A 15,962-nucleotide genomic window follows, 5' to 3' on the forward strand; every position below is an offset into this window, starting at 1 on the left:
TCGGCTGGGAAGGAGATTATTCCAATTCTTACATGACCACTAATGCATGCACAAGTTGCAGTAGGATCATCTCCATGACTTTTCTTCTATTATCTTCTTCCTTCTGCTTTGCAGAGAAAATACCTTGCACTGATGTCACCCAGGAGCTGGTGATACTTATTCTCAAAATGGTCTTTTTGCTATGTGGCTGATGGAGTCACAGCTGCCAAGGCAGTTGTGTGTTGGAGACCCCACACCTACCCTTGAGAAGGCTGAAAGAACAGGGTTTGTTGAGTCTGGACAGGAGAAGCTTCAGGGTGACTCAGCTGTAGCCCTTCAGTCTCTGAAGGGAGTCTGTAAAAAAGATGGGGAGAGACTATGTACAAGGGCCTGGAGTGACAGGACAAGGGGAATGGCTTTACAGTGACAAAGAGCAGGTTTAGAATAGATATTAGCAAGAAATCCTTGGCAGCGAGGGTGGGGAGGTCCTGGTTACTCAGAGCAGCTGTGGCTGCCCCGTCCCTGGAAGTGTCCAAGACCAGGCTGGACAGGGCTTGGAGCACCCTGGGATAGTGCAAGCTGTCCCTGCCCATGGTAGGGGGTGAAATGGGATGATGTTTAAGGTCCCTTGTAACCCAAACCATGGCACAATTCTATGATACAGATGATGCCAGCTGTAGGAAATGCAGCTGGAATCTGCAATGCTGGCCTCAATCTGAGCATGTCCATCTCTAACTGTGAGTAGACTCCCAGAATGGTTTGGGTTAGAAGGGACCTTAACACTCATCTTGTTTCAACCCCTCTGCTGCAGGCAGGCCACCTTCCATGATACCAGGTTGCTCAAAACCCCATCCAACCTGGCCCTGAATGCTCTCAGAGATGGGGCAGCCACAGCTTCTCTGGGATACCTGTTTCAGCACCTCACCAAGAGGAGGAACTTGTGTTTCTGATAACCGTAGACACCACATGACCTGTATTGGGTGCTCCAACTGAGAATCTGCGTGGGTGTTTATGCACAGACAGTGTGAAACCAATGTTTTGCTCGGCAGAGGGATGCATGGAGCTCCAGCAGCTCCTCTGTGGGCACAGACCTGGCTGCAGGCAGGGTCCCAGCTCTCCAGGAAAGGCCCCAGTGTGTCTGTGCAGCCGTGGCTGATGGCAGCGAGGTGCAAAGGCCTCTCGTGCTGCCGGCCCTGCGCAGCTTTGTGCTCTCCATCCCTCCTGTGACAGCTCTGCTCACCCCCTACAGCGACAGCAGGTCCTGCTTGAGACCATTTCAGAGCCACAGATGACATGGAGAATCAGGCATCTGACGTTTGCAGCAAGATTGGAATGATTCACTGTTCTTCAAGATACACTGCTCAGGGAGACCCCCTCTGCTGTTGCTGTTTGTGCTGAGAACTTGTTTTATTTTTTCTGTCCTAGGTGTTGTGGAATACTGTATTCTTTTGACAGGTTGATTATAGCTTGAAAAGTATCTCCTTGGCCTTTTTGGTGAGGCTGCAGTGGTGCCCTTGGTGTGAAAGTGTGCCTGGGATTTGGATAATGGCTGTTTTGCTAACTGTGCTAACAGAGGAGTAATGTGAAGGCAGTCTCTCTGTCCAAAGGAGATGGTGTATTTAGCAGCCAGAGTGAGCCAGGAAGGGGCAGGGGATAAGAAACTTGCATAGTGCCTGTGGTTGTCCCTTTGTGGGATGGCATATCCCTGTCCCCAGGGCCACCTCCCTTGCCTTATCCTCTCTGGCCTTGTGTCAAAGGCAGCAGCGGTGCTGGGTCATGCCTGGAGGTCTCAGGAGAGAGGTGTCAGATGGGGAGTCTGACCAGATGAAAGAGGCACAGGACTGTTAACTTGTGTATTTCCACGTTTATTTATCATTTTTTTACAAATGAGAGGTGGAACTGGTGTCAGAGGATGAGGCTCTGGAGAGGTTGTTAGACCCTTGTAGAGGATGGGGACCTGGGTAAAAGGTTTGCAGTGTGCAAACAAAACCCGTGTTCTTGCACTCTCTGGGAGATATCAATAGCTACTCTCTCTCCTCTGAGTTATTTTAATTAAACTAATGAGCGTTAACTTTATTTTGGGTGCTGTGTGTCCCCTTTTAATGCTGATGGATCTCACTAGGCCCGAAGCACACACCAAAGGCAGTGAAAGTGATGTTACTCTAAGGCTCTGAACTACCTTAACAAAGCCAAGGAGACAGTTTTGCTCAGTAAATGCTGCTTTTCTACCTCCTCAGAAATCCAGAGGATTCAATAACAAACATGCTACAACAATGGATACCGAGGCCATGCCACAAGAACTTAAGTGCTATGAAATACCAATAAATAAGTTGAGAAAGCAAGAGCTAATGTTGTAATCACTGGGAAGTACCTACAGTTTGCAATCCATGGAGTTGTTTTTCATTTGCTTTGGTGCCTTCCGTGGCGTTCCCTGCCATGCTTTATTTCAAGGAAAATGGTTTTATTGGCATTGAACTGGGACCGTTGCCTATTTTGAGAAGGGACTGGGGACAGGATCAGAGGTGGTAATTCCTTATACTAAATTTCATCCCCTGCGCTCTTTGCACAAGCGAAACAAAACCTGAGTGAGAAATACTTGTTTTGTTCTACATTATTTTGGTTTTGTGCTGCTGGGTTTTTTGTTTGGAGTTTTCAATAGAGGGAACATCAGTCATGATTTAAAAAAAGCCCAAATCTGACTTTAATGTCTGTATCATTGAAATTAAGGTATATAAGGAAGTAGAGAATAATGAGGTGCCACATAGAGCTGCTCTACCCAGGTACACAGAGCTTGTGACAAGCAAAGCCCTGCAAGAAGATATTGAAACTTTCCACAGTGCTGGAAATTGCTGTCCTGCCTGCAGCCTATGGCTCTCCCGAGACAGAGGCCCCCTGCACATTCCCTCAGGAATCTCCATGCCTGCTGGAGTGGCACTTTTCTCAGTTGCAAACCACACCGGGTTTAAAAGCAAAACTTGTACTGTATCAGGTTTTTAAGAACAGGGCTCATTTAAAAAAAGACAGAGTTTCTTTAAGGTTTCTTTAACCCCATTAACACAGCTGTTAAGAACATAACCACCAGACTGTGTTTATTTTTTGTGGGAATTCTTGGCAATCACTCAGGGGATGCTATTTCCCCCACTTATTTGCTTCTCCCTCCACTAGAGGCAGAAATTCAGCGTTTGCTCTGTTGAAGAGAGTCGGAGAGCTGCCATCAGGGCTCTGTGCCCAAGTCATAGGGGAGCAAAAACTATCTGGTTGCTTTGTGATAAGATGCCCAAATCAGGTGTTCCCAAACCTTTCTTGGCTGTTTCTTTGTGGCAGAATGGACAGGTTTGGTTTTTAGGATCTGAGGAGTGAGATGCCTGACTGATCTGGCCTATTACTGCATCATGTACAATTATCACAGAATGGTTTGGGTTGGAAAGGACCTTGAAGTTCATCCCGTTCCATCCCCTGACACGGGCAGCGACACCTTCCACTGTCCCAGGGTGCTCCAAGCCCTGTCCAACCTGGCCTTGGACACTTCAGGGATGGGGCAGCCAAAGCTTCTCTGGGCAACCTGTGCCAGGGCCTCACTGTCCTCACCAGAAAGAATATCTCTTTAATCTAAATCTCCTCTAAATATGTGTCCTCCTCTTAAGCTGTGGCACAAAATATTTGTTCAGACATTAACGTGACCTTCTTTCCTCAGTTTCCTGTTAAGTCAAGTGAGTTTGTTGGGTCTTTTGCTGAACTTCTGACAGGTGCTCACATGGTTATCAACTGACTGAAAGGTGTGTAAAAATAAAGCCCTTGCATCTGTCTCTGGGGGTAGAACAGGACATGCCCAGAAACTAAAAAAAGAATAACTCTCAATCAATAAAAATCTTTCTAGCGATATTTCTGTATCTAGAACTTAATTTTCAAAATGTCTTAATGCTCTCCTTCACCTTGGCAACTTCATTTTTCACCAGTTTTGACTCCAGTCACCATGCAAGCCAGCGTTGAAAGCAAAATAATTTATTCAATTTTCCCCTCCTTTTAAAAGGTATTGTATACTGGGTAGGCAGTAGCATTATCTTGTAAATTTATTAATTTTTCTATCAAAATGTTTCTTGTGTTTTTTAACATTGAAAATGACCATATTTCTGAAATTTAATGCAGTGTTGGGGTAGCAAGAGGAAAGAGCCTAATCTAAAGATGGATCATTGAAAAATAAATACTAAAAATATTGAATAGTCTTAAACTTTTGGCACCTGAGTACAATTTGTTAAGAATGGGGCTAAGTATGGTCTAACATCCATTATTTCCTTTCAGTTTTTCTGACAACAAAGAGTGTGAAACAATCCCAACTTTATAAAATGTGAGAGAAATATTTTTATTATGATTATTTAACATCAATTCTTAAAGTAAGTGTGGGAGGGAAATGATCTTAACCATCAGATTTAGTAAACCTTATCTTCAGAACTCAGTGTAACTAAAGATGGAATTATTTTATATATTCTTGAGATTGTGAATAGTTAGAGTATTAGCTTGTACAAGCTTCTCCTTGCTTGGAGAAGGAAGAGTGCTCTGCAAAAGGTGGATTCTTCAGTGCTTCCTCTTCCTAATCAGGTGTTGAGGATGTTCTGCACCTTGTGCTGCTGCCTTCATTCCCACTGTGGATTTAGGACTGCTGGGCAAGGTTAGGCTCAATTGTCTATTGCAGTTCAGCAGTTTGAATAATCTTAGGAAATGAAAGACTTCTAACCTTAGAGCAGCAGTGATATGAGTTAATGGTGCTGTTATCACCTTATGATGACACAACTGCACGGGAAGGAGCTTGTCCATCGGCCGCTGTGTCATGCAGAGATGATGGCTCGTGGAATTGCAGCCCAAGGAGCAATCTCGAGAGGAAATGTCTGAGATGTTCAAAAGGTCCAGTCAATTAATTCGTTCCATCCCTGCAGATCAGGAGAAGGATAATAAAGTCGCCGCTGTTTACAGCGGATGGTCTTGTTTTGAATACAATTATTTTAAGCATTCAGCCATGGCTTCACCCACACAGTTGGGGTTGGGATTGGAATTGTCAACTCTGCATCGTGCCGACACCTTGAACCTGTGACTTGTTGGAAGAAGGCACTTAGCCCTTCTTTAAATCTGATATCACTGAATCCTGCATGTGCATCCCATACTGTTCTTCCCTCCTCCTGCTATTCCTCTCGCTATCTTGCCTCATTTCCCGCTCGCTGTTTTGTTAGCGGTGGCACTCTGATGGCTCGCGTTTTACGTCCACGCAGTTCTAGCGTTCCCTTACCATATGGTCATCCTGATGTTACCATTTGCCTCAATCATCCTTTTTGTAGCTGCTTGAACATCTTAATTGATCTCCTGAGCTGTGTTAAAGATTTATAACAGACGTCGGTGTAATTCATTTCACGAGCACGTAACCGCGCCTTTCCGTCTGATTGGACGTCCACACCTCTCCCTCATAAAAATGCACAAAAAGCTTGGCCTTGTGTCTCTGTGGTAAAATAATGGATGTCTTGAAGGATATTAGAAACCTCGTACCACTCTACCCCAGCCAAAAGGATAAGCTGTGGCCTCTCAGTTGGTGCTAATAAGGTGTTCTCTGCTCTCTCTTAAACAATACCTCAAACTGGAGAACTTTTCCTTTCTTTAGTAGCAGAGATGGTGAAACTTTTTTTTTTTTGAGTAAGACTCAAAGCTGTGTGTTGATAATATTGTTAAGCTGAAATGCATATATCAGAGTGGTGATGGTGCCAGGAACTGCTTTTGGCCAGGCCTGTGTTTCTTAGTATATGTGGCAGAGGCATGTGCAATTAATGATGTTGGCAAAAGGAGCACTGTAGGAAGAGCACAAGAAATGAGAGGTTTGATAGTTTCTGCAAAGTACTGTGCCCATCTTTTCATGCAGAAAATGAGTAAACCATTACTCTACACATGATTGGAGCAGAACAGAGCACTTTTTGATGGGGTTTGTCAGAGAGCATTCAGAAGAAGCTGTATATTAGAAGATAAATTTCATCACCCAGTTAAGAAAATATGTCTAAGGGTAGATAGGAAAAAGATAGGGCATGTCCTTTGTGCCATTAGAGGGGTGGATTTTTGAGTATAAATGAGAGCCAAGTCTGTCTGATGAAGAATTTTTATCAGGATATCCAACTATGGTGTAATTGTTGAAAATCATCTTTGGCCAGATGTTTTTCTCAGGAGTTGTAGCCTTTGTGACTTCCTTTCTTACCTGTGTGACTGCAAGTGAGCTAAAACCCTCTTTATTTTCCTTCAGCTTTATATTTGAGTAGAAGGTGTCAATCTGACACCAGATTTTGCACTGTTTTGGTAGAACCTCTGTGTAACAGTTCCTGGTCAGACTTTAACTGTGCACCGGCCAAACACTCAGCAAAACAAGTCAGGTGAAAAATTTGTCTTGCAAAAATTTTTTAGGAAAATTTTTAGTGGATGTGTCCAATCCACTTAGTCACTCTCCATTTGCTAAGAGCCTTTCCCTGTCTTTCATTCCCTTCTCTTTGTGGTAGTTACAAATTTGAACATTACTCTGTCTGTGCAGATGGTTGGTATTTGTTTAAGCTTTCTTTTGTGTGTTCTCTGATTCCACCCATCTCCCAGCTGTAGTTTTCTAGCAGTAGTTTCTTTTTCATCAGCAGTATCTGTTCTAGGCTGAGCCACTTCTGGTCTCCAATGTCCTGTATTTCTTTTTGGAAACTGAGGTCCCTTTAGTGGGAAAATCAAAGTACTCCAAAGCTTTGTGTGATATATGAGATTGGGATGAAGCACAAACCTGTGTTTCAATTCTCTCCCCTGTAAAAAGAAATGAAACTCTACACATCAAAGGAATAATATTAAAGCTTGGTTCTAAAGTCAGAAACTATTAATTAATCTTCCTAACATATTTCATTAATCTTAAAAGCTGTATAAAGCTTGGAGTTTGTTAATTTTTTCCCTAAGAAATGGATTGAGCCTCTGGTCTTAGACCTTCCTGTAGAATGGCCATAGTTCATGGGGCAGGATTGCAATGAACCTTCCAAGACTGGAAGAATCTCTTTTTCTGAGCAGTACAGAGTAACCTGTGACTTATTTTTGAGATGCATTTTGCTGTTTTTCTCCAGTTTGAAATACTTCAGTTTTTAGATGTCTGTGGAGTCTAAAAGCAAAAGTGGTGTTCTCAGACAAAATAATAAGAGCAGATCTTTCTTAATTGCATGACAGCCAAAGTATTACCTCTGATTCTTCAGTTCTGTTCTTTCTCATCTCCCCAGAACATTCCCTCCTCAAATGAATTTCCATAGTGTGTGGCCATTCCTTTGGGGACAAAACCAGTGAATTTATTGCCTGGGTAGTTATATAGAAAAGGTCCAACTTTAACCCTAAAGGAAGGTGTTTCATAGTTGACCAAAGTCTTTATAGATAGTCTTCTCTTCTGCTTGGAAAATACTGGAGAAAAATCTTCCCAGTTTTTGTGTCAAATAAACCACATGAAGTAAATATGAAAAAAACCAACCACACTTGAAGAGTGTCATTAAAACCACAGAAGAAAGCAAGCAGTAACTGGGTGTGTTCACCTTGGCCGTAAAGTTTGGTGATGTGTTGTCCATCACTTCTGCCTCCTCCAAGGAAACTGCGTGTGGGACTGGCAGCTGAACACGGATACTTGGAAACAGAGCGAACCCTTGCACCAGGCCTGTGTTTGTACATAACACTGGAACAGCTGGTTTGGATTTTAAAAATTCTATTTTTATTAGAACACTGACTCTTGTTTATCGTTATTGATTTTATTGGGTTATTATTGACTGACTGCACCCCATGGGCCTATTAGTGAAGTGCTAGTAAAGCATTAAAGGAAGACTTGGGCTTTTCTGTGCTTTGTACTTACAACATTTGCTTTTATCGTGACTTTTAGCCAGCTGCCTAACTACAAACATGGGCAATCTCACCCACCAGAGACTGAAAGGAGGACAAGAAAGCAAAGAATGTTCTATTTTTTCAATCTTTAGAAGAACAAAACAAAGTTTTGAGGTTATTTACTGTTTTGTTTGACTAATTCTCAGGGAAACATTTACATCTTTCTCATCTCCATAAGACTTCTGGCTAATATTAGAAATAGAACAAACTCATCAGTCTTACTCAAAAAATAATAATAAAAAGGATCTGCAATAACTTTTATATGCTATTTGATCTCTCTGGGTGGAAAGGGAAATTTATTTTCTTATTAATATGAATCAAATGATACATGCTATTCAGTTTAAGCCAGATCAGAGTTGGGTGAACTGACTGGTTTATACCAAAGTCTAGAGGCCATCCTAATGAAATTTTACGTATCATTGACTACTATCTCCTAAGACAGTGTATCTTCTCACAGTACGATAATCTCTGGATGATCCAATAATCTTTTACCTTTCCCTTTGGTGCTATTTTTCTCTTCCCACAGAAATAAAGTAATCATTTTTTCCCAGTATACCCCAGTTAAGGGTTATGGGCTGGCCTTACTGAGCTGTAGCAGCATCAGGGGAAGAGGCACTGAGCAAGAATTCAGCGTCTCACTTGTGAAGATTCCATTCCAGGAACTGTCCAAGGCCAGGTTGGATGGGGCTTGGAGCAGCCTGGGACAGTGGAAGGTGTCGCTGCCCATGGCAGGGAGTGGAATGAGGTGAGCTTTGAGGTCCCTTCCAACCCAAACCATTCCATGATCTTGTCATTTACAAAATACTGGAATAACCAACTTCATGAATACATGACAATTTTCACCAAAATGTCCCCTCATGAAACTGTAAGAATATCAAGAACAACTTCCTTTTGCGTGAGGAGAAAAGGAGGGAGAGAGCAGAAGAGAAACACAGGAGTCCTGAAGAAAGGAAACTGCAGAAGCCGTAGGAAAGAGGGGGAATTGTCCTGGCCTCAGAGCATGATGAATGCTTGTATTCCATATGGAAGCAAGAGTTTGTGTTCCCAAAACTACAAGCAGACAATCAGATTGGGATGGCACAGAGGCCTCAAACAGGTCCACTTTGCTGTTCATGGTAGCCTGTTACTGCTGCTGACTTGAAAATATGTGTTATGGGATAACAGAAATGGGATAAAGATGAGAGTCTTCCGCTCCTCTCTAAGAGCAACAAAGTCACCATACATTAATTATCAAAGTCATATTTTTCTCTGTCAAATCTACCACCGTGAGTAGTAATAGCTTCTCCTGAAAGCTGTCATAAAGTAAAAACAGTGACAAAGAGATGTCTCTGCAGCATAATGTCAAGCTGAACTGATGGGCAGACTTTACTCTGTTTGTGAATAGCACTTTTTTTTGGGGTGGTGGTAAGAAAATAGCATCTGGCATTGAATGTGCAGGCACCATGGGGTGAACCATAGTAATGGCCAAATGTCCATAGGCTTTAAAACTGCAAATTAAACAGATTTATTGCATTGTCTCTCACAAGGCAGGTAAATAATTCAGCAAATTGATATTTGTATTTACTCTCCTTTGCTGTGAACTTCGAGGATGGAAAGGATCACAACAGAAAAGGGGTGCTGAAACTCAGCTTGGGGTCTGACCTTTATGCAGGAGGAAAGCTTACCTTAGGATTGTAAATCCAAATAAGTTTGTTTTTCAGAACGATCTTAGTGCGGGTTCAGCTCACAAAGGAGTCTCTTGGCCACCCTCAGCCAATCCGATGTGTGAAGGTGCCATTAAATGCAGGAAGTACCCTGGGAACTTTGTTTAGATACGAACACTTTTTATTTTAAAAAGCAAACTAATTTTGTCTTTGAGTTCCACGGTGGGTGCAGCAGACAGCAGCCAGGCATCACCAGATTCTGTTTAATTTGCTGGTACAATCAAACAGTGAGATGCTCTCACAATTGACTGTGCCCACAATTTTGTGCTTGACTGCAGGTGCAAAATCGAGGAGGCAAAAATCAGAGCACAACTTGATGATTGCTTAAAAATTTGGTCCATTCCTGTTCAAAAGCCTTTAACTTCTGTTTGTCACGTAAAATAAAATACTTTGGGTTTTTTTTTTTTATAAGAATTGGAGTTGTTCACTAAAATTTACTTTCAGGGATACGTGATCCACCTGCAAGCAGATACTGTATTTATACTGTACCACTGAATGGAAATAAAAAAGTGATAGTGCTGTAAATAAGGTGTTTTTATAGCCTTTATCTAGCTTCCCCCCTTCCTCCCCCTCAAAACAATTAGTTACCCCAGGTAAGCTAGTGTTCGGACTGGTCTTTTTTTTCTTTTAAAGCTTTTCTTTAATACAGTATACAAATAGTATTTTAAAAATCCTGTCATAGAAATAAACTTTCAAACAGTTATTTTTAATAATAATTACCCCAAAACCAGCAAGTATTATGAAAATAGGATTTTTGTATTTTTTACCTGACAAAATAAACATATTCAAAAATGTTTTGATGATGCTTAGAAATATTGTGTTTTTCAGTAGCAGCAGCATTACACATTGACTTGCGTGAAATACAAATCTCTCCTGATAAAGTCAGTGATAGATTTGGCCAAATTCAGCAAAACCATACCCCTGTGCTAGCCAAGCAACACAATTCAGGTTCTGCTTCCTTATATATGATTGAAGTGCTGAATATTGTTATGATGATGTAGATGTCAAATGTTCTAACCACAGATCAAATGGTACAATTTAGGATTATGGAGCTAATGAGTTATTTCTGGATAGTAGTAAGTTTGATTTCCCAACTAGTCTACTTCAGAAAATTAGTTAATATTCAGAGAAATGCTTTTACTTTCATAAACTTCGATTTATGTTGTATTTTTGATAACTGTAAAAAAAGCACAATACATTGCTCTAGCAATATTTTGCTTTCATTAGTGAAGCTGAGACCAATTTGTTGGTCTACCTCTCTTCATTCATATGCAGTTCACAACCCCTCCTTTAAGCTGAGGGATGTCTCTGTGCTGATAAAAGATTGACCAGGGATAGCTGGGGGAGTGAATTTCTTAGAGTTACGCCCAGTATCACAATGGGACAATGTAGGACAGTGCTTGGTGTGAGTCAAAAGCCAGAGAGCAAAGATGGAGTTTGTAGGTTTGGTTTGTGCCTGCTTTTTTGCATCATTCTCCCCAAAATACTGTTGTTTTTTTTTTTTCCTACATTGGGAGGATTATTTTGTAAAAAAGGTGGTATTTCCCTATTCAGATACTCCCATCTGTCAAAAGGAAGTCTGGATCTGCACTTTGAGGGTTCTCAGAAATGTGCTGGAGTGAAAATTGGAGTTTGTAGGACATGACCAGTGAAAGGAAGCGTCTACAAGAATCCTTCTGCCACTCTGTTGTTTCCATGTGCAGGACCTTCCTGGAGCCCAGTATTCTTCATAATCCCTTCTCTTCTGCAGGTACCTGGGTTAAAGTGGAACTCTTGAGCATTGTCTTATTCCTTTCATGTTGTCCATAATGTTTTCCTCTGCTCCTCCTGCTACCTCTTCCGAGACTGCTGGAATTTTTAGTGGGCGCTGCAAGTCTGTTTTAATAATTGTTCCTAATTAAAGAACAAACAACCAACCCAACAGAAAAGGTGCAGGGGAACTTGGGAGGGGGGGTTTTCTACTTTCTTTTTTTTTCCCCAAATCTTTTTCCTTTCCTTCCTCCCTTCATATCATCATGTTTCCTTTACCTCTTCTCTGCCCCATCTCCTTTTCCCAGTCCTTTCCTCTTTCCTGTGGTTCTATCCCTGTTCCTTTATTAATTCTTCTTCCTTGCACTATGTTTCTACTCACTCCTCTCTGGTCCTTGCCAGTTTTTAACAGTCCGTGATTTCAGATGGAAAATCTGTCGCCAGAGCCCCTCCTCCACTACCATTAATGGCCACTCTCGAAAGCCTGCCCTGCCCTCCATCATCTAATTTCAGACACTGAGGGGGCAGACGAAACAGATGGTTGGCACAGGGCTTCATGATTCACTGCTTGAAATCATGGTGCAACATTGCTGAAATTGGTGAGGGAGAAGGAGGTCTGACATTTGACAGAGCCGTGTAAAAATTGCCTGATCCAGGCAAAGTTCAGACTAATCACTTGACTGTTATTTTCCAGATGTACTGATCATATGACTGTAATTGTAAAGATTATATTGACAGTGCACTGTTTCCCAAACATGCTGCAGTCATTCTTAACAAAATGATTCTCCCTTGGGAGGCTCAGGTCAGGCTGCTGTGGGGAATTGTATGTTGCCATTTATTCATCCTTGAATTTTCTTTTTTTTTTTTTTTTTTTTTTTTCCTTGAGTGGGTTCATTCATCTACTTTCTGATCACAGGAAGTTGTAGGTTTTCAGGCACACAGTCAATAAAACTGAACTATAAATTTGAGCACTTCCTTTCAGGCAGATTTCTTCTTAAATTGGACTAAAGCGACAAGATTTAAACATGAAAAATAAAGAAGGATCAGAAATAAGCAAAGAAAATTGTAGGGCATCAGCTGATGAAAGTTGAATGGATTGCTGTAGTCATAGAAATAGGTGTTTATAAAGATGGTAAGACCCTGTGGAATTGGGGCGAATATAAGATCAAGTGGATTCTCTGGATAATGTTTACAGTTCAAAGTGTGGAAATATTCCTGGCATCAAAATTTTATTGGTTCTTCATAAGTAGCTGCTTGCTGTTGTCCATCTTGGGTGTCCTCTTCAGAAAAACAACTTTAGGCTGAGCCACGTTGAAGCAGAGCAGTAAATTTCCTCTAAAACCTTTTAATCAGTGCAAGGACAATGATCTTGAACACCGTGGTGGAATTATCTGTAACCACAACGAAACCCAAGCTCTTAACTGCATGAGTTGAAAAATGGCTCGGGGGAGAGAAGGAAAAGGAAAAAAAGGATGAATTTTAGATGAGCAGTTAAATTTTGGGTACTCCTGAGAAATTCCAAACCCTTGCTCAGCCGTGATGTCAGTTGAAATGTCTAAGCATTGAGCTTAGTGAAGTTGCTTATAATTAGTCTTGCTAATTTTTATGAATTTCGGGGAGAGCTTCCCAAATGTTCTCCGCCTTCTGCTGCTCCGATTGCTCTAAGCACGGCTGCGAATCTTGCTACTTATTTAGATGTCAAAGTGGTAACTGAAATATCCTTAAATGTCAGCGCAGTTTCTGTTTAACACCCTTGAAAATTAGGCCTTTGTTCACTAAAACTGGTGCTGAAGAAGGAGAGAAGAGGTAGAAGAACTTCATTTGCAGTTTTCAGTTCTTAACTCCTTTGAATTCTATGGGTGGAAGTTACAACCCCGGTTGTTATGGGTAGGAATGATAAAGAATGGACAAAACCCTACATCATCTCCAGTGTTCTTCCAGCTGAAAGGCTGATTCTGTTGTCTCAGATAAAATTAACACCTGGAGAGCTTCAGACATGAAGGATGTATTTCCCAAGGGGTTCAGATGGCTCAAACTCCTTGAGACAGAACAGGTCTGAAAACATAATGAGCTGCAAAGTATGGAGCTAAGTGAAAATACATCATCTTAAAGAAGAGGTTGGGAGCAGATGTGGGCATCTCCAAACAGGGGAAAGCGGGGACGTGGGGAAGACTTTAAATAAACTTTTGATAAAAAACCTGTGGGCTGATCTAGGAAATAAGGATGATGGAGCTTTCCTTCTGCTTATGCACCAGGGGACCTATTCCTCTGGTAGCAGTATTAGTTAGGAAAAACTAATTAGGAGAAACGTGGAAGAATAGACAGAATCTGACTGTGGAAATCCATGCATGTGCCAGACCTCATCAGAGGTCCCAAGTACTTTTAAAAATGTTTTACCTTTCCTTTGGTGCTTGTGTGTGTAAATAAGAGTCCAAGTCAGTGCTACCAGTTGAAAAACTGGTGGACTTGGGGTTTTATTGAAGAGTTATGGAAATTAATGCTTTAATACTTCTTTTCAAGCTGAAAGCTGCATCTTCTGAGTTTATAAAGCTTTGTTTTTTCTTGGTTGGTTGGTTGGTTTGGGGTTTTTTTTGTTGCTTGTTGGTTCTTTTTAATCTACATCTGTAGTTGAGATTTTCTGGCAAGCTGGTAGCTGGGTTCTGTTCCAGACAGAGCTATCTCATGGATTTAGGTATTTAAAACCCTTCTCGAACAGTGGGATCTATTCAATATGATAAATGGGCTTGAGAAAGCGTTTCAGACCAGCTAAGCCAGATACCTGCCTTTTGCCTTCTGAATTTCTTTGTGCACTGTATGAACTCTGTTAACTCTTTCTGACCATGGTGAACTTGGATGAGAACAGGCAGACAGCAAAACATCAGTGCCCTTCAGCTGGAGCTGATATTTTTCTTCTCTGTCTCAATTCTGAGTGTTTTCTGTTCTCACTGGATTAAAAAAAAGGACCCTTGGCAGCAGGGAGAATTAACTTCCATGGGGCTGTGAGTGTGAGGACCTGCTCCAGGACAGGGACCAACTTCAGCACCTTGTTAGAAATTTCTTCTTTTAAATTAAATCTTTTTGGCTTGAAAATGTCTTTGGAATGAAGGTAATTGAAGCTGTAGGGTTGTAATAACAACCCCCAAATTCTCATTATTTAGTGTAATTGATGGAAAAGGCTGAGAAGTAGAAAAGAAAAATATTGACTTTCATGCACTTAAGTTCTATTTATGTGATGCTGGTCCAAAATCACCAAAATAACTCATGACGCTTTATATATAAATGTGTGTGTATATAACTTGGGTCATTTTAAAAAAAGTAAGTTTCTTCGTCTCCCAGAAAGGAGCCCTCTCACAGTTTATGGAAAAGCTGCAGACACACTTTTGTCCTGTCCCACTATTCTCAAACTTCAAAGGCCAGATAGGACTTTACAGGAAACATAACTTAATGATTTTTATCTCTCAGTGAGCTCTGGGAACCTCTCCTATCTGACTCTACTGAATTTCATAAATGCAGGGGTTTTTTCCTCTTCTCATCGCTTGCCTTTTGGAATGGGATTTTGAATAAACACTGTTAATGTCAGTCTCAGCAAAAAAAAAAACAAAAAAAAAAACAAAAAAAAAAAAACAAAAAACAGAGGCAAAGAAGGCAAATGGCAAGTTTGGATGAGAGAAACTGATAAAATTTGGTTGGGCAACATTTAGCTGGGAATTTATGAAAGTCTGGTTTACCTTCTAGGAATAATCATAACTGCCTTGTAATTTTTTTAAGACTTTTTTCAGGATATTGCTGGTACTTTCACTTTTATGACTCGAAGAATAGGTGTATTTATCATTATAGGCAAATATTAATACAAGTTTTGTTATTTTCAAGCCTTTAAAGGAACTGTCGAATTAATGACTGCATTTGTGTTCATACAGAGAATTTTATGCTGAGATATATAACTATTTTAATACAAGTAGTCTTTTAATAGCATATTACATAAGTTTCCATTCCTGAAAATGTGTATTATTTGATAGATTATGGGAATGTATCATTTACAGGAGTTGGCAAATACAACTGAGGTTCTTGATGATTAGGAAACTAGAGCTAGAGCTGAATGTCTGAGCGGTTTACAAGCAAGAATATTTTTTAAAAAATATCCAGAAAGTGAGCATTGCAACTAACTGCTCTGATTAATCACAAAATTTGGGTTGAACACCTCTTTGTCAAAGAGAAAAATAAATACAATGTCATTTGGAGGATACTTTTGTTTACACAGAAATTCTTGTTACCTCTAGAAATCATCTACGTTGTGTTCCTTCTTCCAGAATTTGTACAAGACAAGCACAGCTAATTAGGAAAGACAGGGCTTGGTATTTCTCTTTTATGGCTGAAGATGTACCAGGCATTAACTTTAAAAAATAGTCACCATGAAACTGCAGTTAAAGTGGAGAAAAAAGGGAGTGGAAGAGGGGAATTAGATCACATTTTGATAGTGAAAGCAGTGAGTGTTCTGATAGACTCTTTATGGTACAACATTTTATATTTAGAGACTTCTTTGCAACTAATTTTGGCCAACTTTGCAAACTGGATCATTTTTTACCGAACTTGTTCGTGAGCTTTGGTATTCATTTAAAGATTAAAATC

The 15,962-nt window shown here is 40.7% G+C and overlaps 1 long non-coding RNA gene across 1 annotated transcript in view; it reads left to right on the forward strand.

The window, feature by feature from the left end:
• LOC121670745 overlaps window positions 1-15,962 on the forward strand; it is a 230,032-nt gene that overhangs the window by 54,948 nt on the left and 159,122 nt on the right. The window lies entirely within an intron of this gene.

Source organism: Corvus kubaryi, unplaced genomic scaffold (assembly GCF_017639235.1).
Source record: "Corvus kubaryi isolate FWS band 111438036 unplaced genomic scaffold, C.kubaryi_AGA036_p1.0 37396, whole genome shotgun sequence".
Classification (NCBI taxonomy): Eukaryota; Metazoa; Chordata; class Aves; order Passeriformes; family Corvidae; genus Corvus; species Corvus kubaryi.